Source organism: Crocuta crocuta, unplaced genomic scaffold (assembly GCF_008692635.1).
Source record: "Crocuta crocuta isolate KB4526 unplaced genomic scaffold, BGI_CrCroc_1.0 scaffold3, whole genome shotgun sequence".
Lineage (NCBI taxonomy): Eukaryota > Metazoa > Chordata > Mammalia > Carnivora > Hyaenidae > Crocuta > Crocuta crocuta.
In genome coordinates, this window is record NW_027529934.1 from 1,812,406 (window position 1) to 1,825,897 (window position 13,492).

Sequence of the window (13,492 nt, forward strand, 5' to 3'; positions counted from 1 at the left end):
TCCAAAACAACTGCTAAATGAGTACAGCCTGAAATTGGAGGCTAGACAAGGCACATGAGCTCAAAAGTAAACCTGGTCCCCAGAATGCAGTCAAGGCATGCCAAGGTAGCCATTATGGACAGGACTGGCTGAGGGATAAAGGCTGGAAAAGATCACCTTCTATAATTGGTGCTCATACGAATCTAACCACTAATAGGGCTTGTTATCTCAAGTAATCTTCCCATGCTTTTTTTTTTTTTTAATGTTTTATTTATTTCTAGGAGAGAGAGAGAGACAGCGTGAGCAGGAGAGGGTCAGAGAGAGAGGGAGTCACAGACTGAAACAGGCTCCAGACTCTGAGCTGGCAGTCAGCACAGAGCCCGACGCGGGGCTCGAATCCACAAACCGCGAGATCATGACCTGAGCAAAAGTCGGACGCTTAACCGACTAAGCCACCCGGGCGCCCCTCAAGTAATCTTCCCATAACAAACCCATGCCAACATGTGAGTTATAGGCAGCCAGTTGTTGAGAGTCCAACATCTCTACAAAAGCATACTGATAAAAGATAACATAGAAACAGCTTGTACAAATAGTGGGTCAGCAGGAAGCTCAGAGAAAGGAAAAGAATAGTATGGCCTGTCTTATGATACAATCCAAGACTGAAAGAAATTGCCTATTGTAGCTGAATTGTCTAGTCTTGAGAAAGATATAAGCATTAATAGGCACAGAGAATCCATCTAGTTCTCTACTCTGATCTTAAATTCTATGTAGGGTAATACCACCCAATATATATATTAAGAAGCAACAAGATAAGAAGCTTGAGAACAGTCATTACAATGTATTACATAATTGTGTGTGTGTGTGTGTTTATATGTACATGCAAGTGTGTGTGGATACAGTATACATGTACAATATATGTGTATGTGTATATATGACAAGACATTGCTACCTACATTTCACATATGAATATAATGGAGGCTTAGTTATAAATGTTACTCTGGTCCACTGGCTCCAGAACTTATGCATTTTCCACCATGACAACTTTTAAAATCTTCATCAGGTATTTTGAAACCAAGAAGAAAGCTCCATGAATATCCCATAATAGGAACTCTTATCCTTTTCTCTAAGTAATCCTTTGGCTTTCTGGAAAAATCCTTTTCATGAATGGGGTAACATATACTATAGCCACTCAGATAAGGCCACTCAGGACTCTTCTCCATCCAGGCACACAGTGCTTACAGCAAATCTAGACCAGATGGAAACAGGCAGGGAGTCTAATCCATGTCTTATTCTACACGTTGACCGTGTTGGGCTGGTATGCCAGGGACCTGACTGCACAAAAGAAAGCTGAGTTTTAGAGATATCATCACTGCAGGAACTACAACTAGTGCAAAGGACTCCTCAGTCCATGAATGAGTCACAGAAGAAATAACAACAAAAATGAATCATCCTTTATCATACCATAGCTATACGAAGAAAATCACCAGCATGAGAAAAAAAAAAAAAAAAAAAGCCAGGGTTTGGCTTTCTAAATGATTGAGTAAGAATGACTGTGTGTCTGCCCCAGGTGAATCAGGTCCTTAATACAGGGGAATTTTCTTCAATATAAAAATCTCTCAGCTTTCTAGCTATAAATACTCCCTCTGTTAGAAATAGCATAATCTGAAACCAGGTTCCCCTTCTCTCTAATTATTTTCAAATTGCGCAAAGTCCATTGATACTGTCAAAGCGAAGCAGAAATGGGGCCAGCTTTCCAGTGACTCAAACAAAGGATGCCAGGAAACTTCCTGAGCTTTTCCCCCCATGCCAGAATTATTCCCTTTACTCCAACATCCTCTTCCATTTCCCATTTAGCTCTAGAGTGAAGACTGTTTGGGGACACAGTAAAGAACTCAAAATTTCGAGGTCAGATGGGGGAGCAAAGGCAAATGGGAACCCGTATGTGTGGACAGATGTATGTGCAAATGTGTAGAAGTCTGGTGTGCAGGTTGGAGAGGAGGTACAGTTCAAAAGAAGAGGTCTAAAACAAAGTTCATATTAACCACAAAGAAAATCTCAGGAATCAGTAAGGCGAGAATTAGAGAACTGGTCTAGGGGTCAGGAAATCTGATCTTCAGTTCCACCAGCCATAAGACTTTGAATAAGTACATCGCTCCCGACCTCTGTCCTACTTTTCCATAAAATTCTCAACATCCACATAAGGATGTTGAGAACAGAATTAAGTAACAGACAGGAAAAGGATGTGAAAAGTAATAAAAGTTTCATTATTGCAAGATAGGCTGAGAACTGTTTAAAAATTCAGATGAAATTAAAATAAACTAAGCACAGCAATGCAAGCCAGCTTTATCGTAATCAGCTATCACCTGGGAAATCCACCTCCTGATCACGGGATAAATATTTAGAAGTAACACATCTGAAAGTGCTGCCTCCAAGACATAATAAATGATCAAAATGATTAATTTGGATTAGATTCCATGAAAACAAAAGACCTATAAGCCCTCTACACAAATATTTCTGTTGAATATATGAATTTCAGCAGGGAAGCAGTGTCCATGTTCTAGTAGAGTGAAAACCAAGACAATCCGATTCTTACTCTAGAAGGAAACCAAAATAAAATGGAAGCTATGCTTTACATTGTGCTGCCTGCTCAATATTAGACTTGACAACATTCAATAAAGCAAGAAAATGTCCTTCACCGCAATGGCAGCGCTGCCTAACTAGCTGCGTGTGTCTCTATCATGCCCTGGAGACTGACATGCTTAGCAGGATGAAAATAAGAGATGGTCAATGCACGTCCTTAGGTTTGAGCTACAATGAGGAGAGAAACAGAATAAGTATGGCCAGGTGTCCAATAGGAAATGAAAACTAGGTAGCTCTGTTTCTTTCCTTTTTTTTTTTTCTTTTTTAAAAGAATGGTATTACTGGAAAAGGTAGCTTTTCCAGGAATGAGTTGGATCAAACAATGACACTTTCACATCCTCTGTCAGTGCCCCTATGATCATGGACCAGCCCACCAGTGGTAAAAGAAAATGTAGTTGGTGCCAAGCTTTGTGTTTTTTCAATGCACCTGCCCACACACAAAGGCCATACCCTACTAAAGTCAGGACTCTTACAGATGTTAGCTTGTGCTGTGGGTGAATTTTTTGATGAACATCCAATATGTTTATGAAGAAAAATAAAGGTAAAATACACCAAGTCTTCATTCTGCGATCATAAATACACATAAAGGGGCACCTGAGTGGCTCAGCTGGTTAAGCTCAGCTAGATTTTAGCTCAAGTCATGATCTCACTATTCATGAAATTAAGCCCCATGTTGGGCTCTGTGCTGACAGTGCACAGAGCCTGCTTCTCATTCTTCCTCTCCCTCTCTCTCTCTGCCCCTCCCCCACTTGTGCTTGCTGTCTCTCAAAACAAATAATAAAAATAAACTTAAAAAATAAAAAGAGAAATACACATCAAAACCAGTCTTTGAATTTTCTTATTATTAGCTATGAGCTGAGATTTGCTGCCCCGCTGGGAAATATGCAAACAAACCCAATATTAGAACCAATCCATTTGGGTATTTAAATATTGCATTGATTTTGGCATTTAGGTAGCCAGTTACAACAGTGCTGCCTTCTAGGGCACATCCTCCAAAATATGGAGTGAACCAAGCCAGAGACATCATATGCCCTAGTGCCTCTTAAAATGAGGCTATTAATAAAGGTTTGTTTTGATGTTAAGAAACAAAAACAAAAAGAGCTGCAAACTAACTGGAATGTAGAGTATGTTATATGTAGCTCTTCAGGCAACTGAAAACAGCCAGAGTGCCCAGATGCTGTGAAAACCACTGGGTGACCAGGAGAGCCTGTAGGTGTCACGATACCTGTGCCTGGAGAAATCTCCATCCTACCTGAGAAATCTTTGGTAATTACCTGAAGAATCACTTATTCTGTTTTCCACTCTCACATTTTACTGTTTAATTTTTATAAGAGGTACTTTGTAACTGGCTCAATTTACTTTCAAAGCTTCTAAGTGCTTTCTCTTCCCCAGCCCCCACTATTTCTTCCCTGCCATTGCAGAAAAGCTGCTGTGTTGTAAACACATGGCCCCACTCTGTATATCCAGCTGCCTGGGAAAATACTCAGCTTATTTATATTTAATGTGTCTTTCCTGCTGATCCTTCAGGGTGCACATCTCCCCTACCACATCTAATAAGCATGATGGATTATATTCAATTTAGCTAATGCCAACCTGTAACTAATTATATAGCAGCATCCCCAAATCAGGCTCGAGCTACAGCCTTGTCAAAGGACCCTTTATAAACAGGCTGTTTCTGGAGGTTTACACACCAAGTATGGGTGAATACATTTGTAAATATGAGAAGACGGTATAAAGACTAAGCTGTCAACACTAAGAAGGAGCTTTTGAGTCCTCACTACTGAGGGAGGGAAGACCGTGTATCCTTAAACAAATGGAGAAGAGTGAATATTACAACACTCCAGAGGGGCCAGCTGGTCGGTAGCTCACGTTATACTAAGCGTTATACTAAGCATTATACTAGGGGCATCTGGTAGCTAGCAGCATGCTCACAGGTCAAGAAAAGACTCCCAGTAACCTGGACAAGCTACTGTCTCACCATTCCAAGTATGCCCTGGGCAAGATACCCCCTCTGGACCCTAGGTCCTCCATCAGGAAGACAGAAGTGGTAGCAGAGCTTGGTGGAAAGAACATGGACTCAGCAATAAGACAAGTCTGGTTTCTAAACCCCTGGATGGGGCTCTATGAAAGAGTAGGTTATTTAAGCCTTCTAAACTTTGGCTTCCTCATCAGCCAAACCAAAAAAATGACAACTACCTTGCACAGTTGTGGGGATTCTGTGATAAATGTTCGTGAAGCACTGACACAGTGTGAATACATTTTAGGAATTCAATAAATGACAACTGTTATTGGACCCAAGAGTGATATTCCATCCATTCTGATGGTGAGAATCAAAAATGACACTTCATATGGAAAAAATGTACGGTGCTAAAGCCTTACAATATGGAGTTCCTGGAGCTTCTTCAGAACTCCACAATAACCTAGACAACATATACTTTGTTATACCAACAGAGATTATGGGAAAACAGGTAAGATAACCATGTGGGATGCTCCCCAAAGGCCCTTCCTTTGGTCCCTACTGGAGAAGGGGATATAAAATTAATCCCCTACACTGGAGTTAAGGTCGAGGATGTGTATACCTCCATCAGAAGGGTAGCTCAAATTCAAAGCCTCTACAATCCTACCTTTCTTTTTTTTTTTTAATTTATTTAAATCTTTTGAGAGAGAGAGAGAAAATGAATGAGCGAGAAGGGGAAGGGCGGAGAGAGAGGGAGATAAAGAATCCTAAGCAGGCTCTAGGCCATCAACGCAGAGCCCAACATGGGCCTTTAACTCATGAACTATGAGATCATGATCTGAGCTGAAATCAAGCTGGTCGCCCAACCAACCGAGCCACTGAGGCGCCCCCACAATCCCACCTTTCAAGCCTCATCTCCCACTTGCTGCCTCCCACACTATGTTCCAGTCCCTACAGGGCAGCTCCTTGCACCCTGACCTACCTCCAGGCCTTGGCTATGCTACTCGTTCATGCTGGAGGGTCCCTCTTCACGCCTGTCTCCTGATCCTAGTTTTCCTCTGCTTAAAACTTCCTACACTTTGGCACTCCTAACTCCTCTTAGAAAAGGATCAGCTTCAGGACATGTTTCTTCAGGTGACCCTCAACAAACCCAAGGCAGTCCTTTAAAATAACCATCTTTTATACCGGGATCCTTCTCTTTCCACCTGTGTTTCCTCTGAAAAGTTGTAAAATGTAAACCTTTTTATATGTTTTCCACATTTTAAACTCCACTTTGTAAACTGTGCCTCAAGGCAGACTATTATAATATTAGCACAGCCATGTCAACAAGTATCAAAAATATGCTAAGCCCCACCCAAACCACCCAGAGACGTTATAACACTGAAGTCCTGAATCATTCCAGCTGTGGCAGTCAGGAGACTCTGGTCACAGTGTCATGTGTCAAAACAAGCCCACTCCCTCCAGGCATGGCCCATCAGCTCCTCCATGAAGTCTCCCATCATGTCCATTTACCAACCCCTCCCTTGGGTTCTCAGAGCACTCTGCAAACACTTGGGCATCCCTGCATTCACTAACCCAACCTGTCAGGTGTATTTAGAATATGTAAGAAGTTGGGGCAGGGGGAACACCAAAGTTTCAAGTCTTTCCTAATACTGCCACTCTAAGCCTCAATCTCATCTCTTATAAAATGGAAGTAAGTCTTCTTCATTGAATTGTGAAAATAAAACAAAATTAGATGATAAGCATCAAGCTCTTAGCCAGCACATGCCCCACATGTATTGAGTGCCCAATAAACAGGAGCTATTTTCATGGTATAATTATCATCACCACTACAGTATAAAGAGATGTATGTCACAGAGCAATGCATGAAGAGCAAAGGGAACAACACTTTGTTCTGGTTTGTTTGCATACCTTGCCTCTCTGGAGCATAGTAAATGTTTGTGATTCAAATTTTTTTTTTTTTNTACATAATAATTACAGGGTCCATCCATCAGGAAGAACTAACTATCATAAATGTCTATGCACCGAATACGGGAGCACCTAAATATCTAAAACAATTAATCACAAACAGAAACAAGCTTATAGATAAGAATGTGGTTCAAGGAGCAGTGTGAAGAAGAGGAGGCAAGAACAATCCCCGGACCGGCCAAAGCCCGCGTGCCGCTGCATCCCCGCGTCCAGCGCCCACGTCCCGCCGCCATCGCCACCATGCCCAAGAGAAAGGCTGAAGGGGATGCTAAAGGAGATAAAGCCAAGGTGAAGGATGAGCCACAGAGAAGATCTGCAAGGTTATCTGCTAAACCTGCTCCTCCAAAGCCAGAGCCCAAACCTAAAAAGGCCCCTGCAAAGAAGGGAGAGAAGGGAAAAAGGGGAAAGCTGATGCTGGCAAGGATGGGAATAACCCAGCAGAAAATGGAGATGCCAAAACAGACCAGGCACAGAAAGCTGAAGGTGCTGGAGACGCCAAGTGAAGTGTGTGCATTTTTGATAACTGTGTACTTCTGGTGACTGTACAGTTTGAAATACTATTTTTTATCAAGTTTTATAAAAATGCAGAATTTTGTTTTACTTTTTTTTTAAGCTATGTTGTTAGCACACAGAACACTTCATTCTTGTTTTGGGGGAAGGGCATATGTCACTATTAGAATATCTCCAAAGCTAGATTGATACAAGGGGAAAAACACCATTCCCTTCTAGTTCTGAGAAACTTCCTCTTGGTTCCAGGAGGAGCGATTCCTTGATATTGACACACATTAGCCACATTGGCACAAATGCCTTGTGGTGTGGAAAATCTAAAATTCATTTTTTTATGTCCTTTTCTCCCTCTGCCTTCAACATAGACTTGACTCCCTTAAACCCAGAGACCTGTTGGAACCTGACCCCACGAAATGGTTCCCAGTATGTCAGGCAATCTGGACTTTACAGTGTCACCATGGAGATGGCATCCCTCAAAAGAGTTCCTTTTGTAGCTTGTGGAGCTTCAGATTGATAATTCTGCCATCTTCATTTCATTTCCTGAAAGTCAGGGTCGGCTCGTGAAAAGTTGTTAAACAACATGCTAAATGTGAAATGTCAACCCTCACTCTAAACTTCCCTGTTCAGAGCATCAAATGAAGACTTCATTGGGTTTTATAGTGGCTTTCTGATTTTGGTAGTCCATTGAAGAAGGGAGTTTGAAAGTTGTTGTATACTGTTAACGATTGTCTGCCCATGTCCTGCCTGAAATACCATGATTGTTTATGAAAAGTATCTTTAATAAAGCTGGATACAGTTTGGCTTGGGGGAAAAAAAAAAAAAGAATGTGATTCAAATTTGAGGGGAGACGGTGCAGGCTTTAAGAACCCAGAGAAGGCATGGCTGTGAGAGCAGAGGACAGCCCAAGGAGCCAGTCAACCTCCAAAGCCATCCCAAGATCCAGGAAAACAGGGAACACGCAACTAAGGCCTAGAATATCAATGAGGCCACTAGCAGCCCATTAGGATAATTTCCAATGGTCTGAGCCACCCCCAAATGTTAGTCAGGGATGGCCACAGAAGAGCCAGCTGAGGAGAATGTTAAAAATATGAGTTTTGGGAACTCAGAATCAACAGTCTGGGGTGGAGCCTGAGAATGTGTATTTTCTTTTTTTTTTTTATAAATAGTTTATTGTCAAGTTGGTTTCCAACAATACCCAATGCTCATCCCCACAAGTGCCCTCCTCCATGCCCATCCTTCCCCCTCCCCCCCACATCCATCAGTCCAAGAATGTGTATTTTCAACAGGCAACCCAGGTGATTTTAATGTGCAGTCAGTTGTACCCAGAACCAGAAAGCAGAGTGAGCCCTCAGCATGGTTTTTCTGGTCTGGCCTTTAGACCTCTACACAAAATCTATACAAAACCTCTCCTGCGATTGGGGGGCCCCTTGCTTTTTTTTTTTTTTTTTTAATATTTTTATTTATTTCTAGGAGATAGAGAGAGAGACAGCGTGAGCAGGGGAGGGTCAGAGAGAGAGGGAGATACAGACTGAAACAGCCTCCAGGCTCTGAGCTGGCAGTCAGCACAGAGCCCGACGAGGGGCTCAAACCCACGAACCGCGAGATCATGACCTAAGCGAAACTCGGACGCTGAACCGCTGAACCGACTAAGCCACCCAGGCGCCCCAGGGGGGCCTCTTGCTTTTAACCAAGGCTCCATGAAGGGCGGGGTGTGAATGGTCATCAGGTGGTTCAAGCCTACATGCTCAGGAATAAAGACGAGCTTCCCAACAGCAATACTTGCTAGGGCCAACTATCTTCATGAGGGAAGTAATCATAACTCTTTTAGATCATTTCCTGAGTGAACAGAAACAATAATAGCAGTACTAGTTCCTAAGTGTTAGCAATGTGCCAGGCACTGCACCCATCCATACATGTGACCTAATTTAATGCCCACGACACCCTGCAAGATAGACACTGCGCTCATTAAAGAACACCAATGTTAAGAGAGGATAACTAATGTGCCCAAGGTCACATAGCTAATCAGAGACAGAGTCAGACAGGCAACTGGTTATTTAATCATGAAAGTTATGCTGTTAGACCAAGTGACAATCCTGTCTGCCAGTTTCTGGCTCTCTCTTTCCTGTAGACCTGGATCAAAACCCTCAACCTGAAGAAATTTTATTTCCTCTAAAATTCCCAAAGCACTTAACACAGAGCTCTATTATTTGTGCTGTTCAATAAATGACTAGTGAATAAAGAGAGGCATGTTTCTGTCATCCTTTACTCAAAGAGCACAAAACACATTCATATTTACTCTCTCATCTGCTCTAGTGGTTGCTTTAAAAAACAAAACACTTTTATTGGAATAAGACATAAATAAGGGGTTCTGTAAAATATTTAAAATGACCTCATTCTTTCCTCTAAGTGTTGCTATGCTTTTTGCTGCTTTTTATATTCAAATAGAAGCTTTTCATTCATATACATCCCTTTCAAAGAACTCTGGTTATACAAAAATGTAACTTAAAAAGGTAAGATTCTTCTATCACCATTGCTTCCGACTCTGTTTCCTTTTTCTTTCTTTACATTTCCTTTTAATGAGGTTCCATCTCTCTTTCCTACATAGCCCCACATCCATCTCACAATCTGTTTACAGCACACCAAAATCTACATTCACTATATGCACCACTTCCGCTGGTCCATCTTTGGACCATTGGGAAGAATACAGCCCACCTCTGTCGTCACCATCCGTGTCTCTAGGGAAGGCCAGGCCTTCAGAAACTCCACACTAGGCCCCCATCCCACAAGGCCATGGTCTGACAGTAGAGCACACATCCCTCTCTTGTTCCCCGAAGGTCATGAGAGACCAACTCCCTACCACTATTCTCACTATTACAATTATTTTGATTTGTTACTTTGCCTAATATGGAAACATGTAACAAATAACAAGGAGCATAAAAGTCAAAAGATTCCAAGCAGGCTAGTGGGAGAGATGATATTTGTAAGGGACTTTTCTTGATCATCTCCTATCTCTCTACAGGGGAGTTTCTCATTCAACCTAAGACAAATGTTTCCCCTATGCTCTAATTCAAATACATGCACAGTGACACTCATGTCATCAATTAATATGTACTGAGTACCATTCTTGCCTTCAAAAAGTTTCAGCATATTAAGAAGGTAACAGCACAGACACACACACAGAAACTATTACTTCTTAAAGGAAGGCTTAGTGTTGAGTTCTTACAGAGGCCTGTGCCATCAGACAGGCCAATGCTCTCTTGCCTCCTGACACCCTGAGATACTCCAGCTAATCCTCAAACCTTATAAGTCTTATCCACTGAGCTTTCCTGTGCTTGGAAAAATACACTAGACACCAACTCTCTGAGAAGGTTTAATCTCAAAGGCCTTTAGTATAGTTTCCACAGTCTTCAGACTCCCTTTTCTACATATGTGGCCATGGATGCTGTTGTTGGTTTGGGCTGGACAATTCCAATAGAAGCCACAAGCATCTAGACTAAATGGGGTCCCTAGGCTTCAGTGAACTCAAGGTTAAACAAGTCATCATTCAAATATTTCATAATTCTGGAACCTCAACTGGGAAGATGAGATTTGTTCTGCCTCTCACTAGCGATGTACTTTCCAATAATGGCACCATCCTCCCTGTGTTTCAGACTCCATCAATAGTAAGGTGGAAATACACCCAAAACCTGCATTTATGGGTGGAATGGGGAGTTATTGTTTAATGGGTACAGAGTCTTAGTCTTGCAGGGTGAATGGTAGGGTTGAGACCAAGACAATGGGAATGTCCTAACCCCACTGAACTGTACACTTAAAAATGGTTCAGGTGATAAATTTTATGTTCTGTGTATTTTGCCATGATTAAAAAATGTTTAATATTCTAAAATTGATGTTGGTGATGGTTGCACAACTCTGGAAATAATACTCAAACCCACTGAATTGCACACTTTAAATGGGTGAATTGTGTGGTATGTGAATTATATCTCAACTAACTTGTTATAAAAGAGAAAAAAGAAATCAAATGGGCATTTTAGAAACAAATCTATATTTTAAATTAACCAAACCTAGATTTTAAATTAATCAGACAGATTTAACAGCAGACTGATTACAGCAGAAATAGAATTAGTGAATTCGAATATAGGTCAATAAAAATTAGTCAACCTGAATCATAGATGGAAAAGAGAATGAAGAACAGAGCAGAACACAAGAAACATATGAAATATGTTTATATAGCCGGAATCCTAGAAGGAGAGAATAGAGACAATGGAGAAGTATTGTATAAAAGAAATGAGCTAAGATTTTTCCAAAAATTATCAAAGCCATCAATCCACAAATTCAAGAGTCTCAGCAAATATGAAGCAAGATAAATGAGCAACAACAACAACAAAATCTGACCCAGGAACTTAACAGTCAAAATATTAAAAATTTTAAAAAGGAAGAAATTTTAAAAGACACAGAGGAAAAGTAAGACACATCACATTCAGGAGAACAACAGAAGAATGGCATCTGAATTCTCATCAAATGTAACAACATATTTAAATTGCTAAAAGGTTTAAAAAGAAAAAAGCAGACCTATGACTTTATACCTTGAGAAAATAATCCAGGGGCGCCTGGGTGGCTTAGTCGGTTAAGCGTCCGACTTTTGCTTAGGTCATGATCTCGCGGTTCGTGGGTTCGAGCCCCGCGTCAGGCTCTGTGCTGACTGCCAGCTCAGAGCCTGGAGCCTGTTTCAGTCTGTGACTCCCTCTCTCTCTGACCCTCCCCTGCTCACGCTGTCTCTCTCTCTCTCCTAGAAATAAATAAAACATTAAAAAAAAAAAAAGAAAAGAATCCAAATAAAGATGCTTTCAAACAAATGATTTTAAAAGTTCATCACCAAAATAATAGCACTGGGAAAAAGAATAAAAGGAGATTCTCAGGCTGTAAGAAATTGATCCCCCCCCCAAAAAAAACACAAAACTAAAATGAAGAGTGAAAAACATATTAATAAATATAAAAGAACATTGGCTATTTAAAACAATAATGATAACAAAGACCTGTGGGTTTATAACAAAAATAGCACAAAGAGCAAGAAGGAGGTTAAATAGAATTAAACTATTGTAAAGATATCTTATATAGTTTGAAAGGGGGCAAAAGTACTAACTGAAATAGATTCTTGCAAATCGAATTCAACAGCACATAAAAAGAATTATCCACCAAGATCAAGTGGGATTCATTCCTGGGTTACAGGGCTGGTTCAACATTCGCAAATCAATCAATGTGATACATCACATCAACAAAAAAAAAAGATAAAAACCCATATGATCCTGTCGATAGATGCAGAAAAAGCATTTGACAAAATACAGCATCCCTTCTTAATAAAGACTCTAGAGAAAGTTGGGATAGAAGGAACTTACTTAAACATCATAAAAGCCATCTATGACAAGCCTTCAGCTAACATCATCCTCAACGGGGAAAAACTGAGAGCTTTCCCGAGATCAGGAACACGACAGGGATGTCCACTCTCACCACTGCTGAAATAGATTCAAATATGTGGAGAATGCAGCGGCACAATCTCTGGGGTGAGCACTAAAAGAATAATAAAAATATGTGCAACTAAAAAGCTAAATTAGGAAATTAAATGGAATAATAAAAGATACTTAATTCATACAAAGAAGCTTGGAAAAAAGGAAATAGGAATCAAAAAACAAGTATGAGAAAGAGAAAATAAATAGCAAGATGACAGACTAAAACCCAATGATAGCAACAACTATGATAAAAGTAAGCAGACTACATATTCCAATTACAAGACAACTGTTGATAGGCCATATTTTCAACAAATAAAAAAGACTCAATCCTTTGCTATTTATTTACAAGAGATATTTTTTTTTAACATGGCCACAAGACTACACATAAAATATCCTAAAGACTCCCCCCCAAAAAACTATTAGAACTGATAAATGAATTCAGTAAAGTTTCAGGATACAATATTAAAATATGGAAATCTGTTAGGGTTTTTTTTACATACTAATAACAAAGTAGCAGAAAGCAAAATTAAGATAACAATTCCATTTACAACCACACCAAAAAGAATAAAATACCCAGGAACAAACTTAACCAAGAAGGTGAAAGACCTGTACTCTGAAAACTATAAAACTTTGATGAAAGAAATTAAAGATAACACAGACAAGTGGAAAAATATTCCACGCTCATAGATTGGAGGAATTGTTAAGATGTCCGTACTACCCAAAGTCATCTACAGATTCAACCCCTATCAAAATGCCAATAGCATTTTTCACAGAGCTGGACCAAATAATTTTAAAATTTGTATGGAACTACAAAAGACCCTGAATAGACAAAGAAATTTTGAGCAAGAACAACAAAGCTGGAGGCATCATGCCCTAGATTGGAAGATATATTACAAAACTATAATTTGATAATATAATCAAAACAGTATGGTACTGG

The 13,492-nt window shown here is 40.3% G+C and overlaps 1 protein-coding gene and 1 pseudogene across 2 annotated transcripts in view; one reads left to right on the forward strand and one right to left on the reverse strand.

The window, feature by feature from the left end:
- Positions 1-13,492, reverse strand: part of KCNH1 (potassium voltage-gated channel subfamily H member 1) — a 383,179-nt gene that overhangs the window by 279,380 nt on the left and 90,307 nt on the right. The window lies entirely within an intron of this gene.
- Positions 6,780-7,201, forward strand: LOC144230775 (non-histone chromosomal protein HMG-17 pseudogene; annotated as a pseudogene).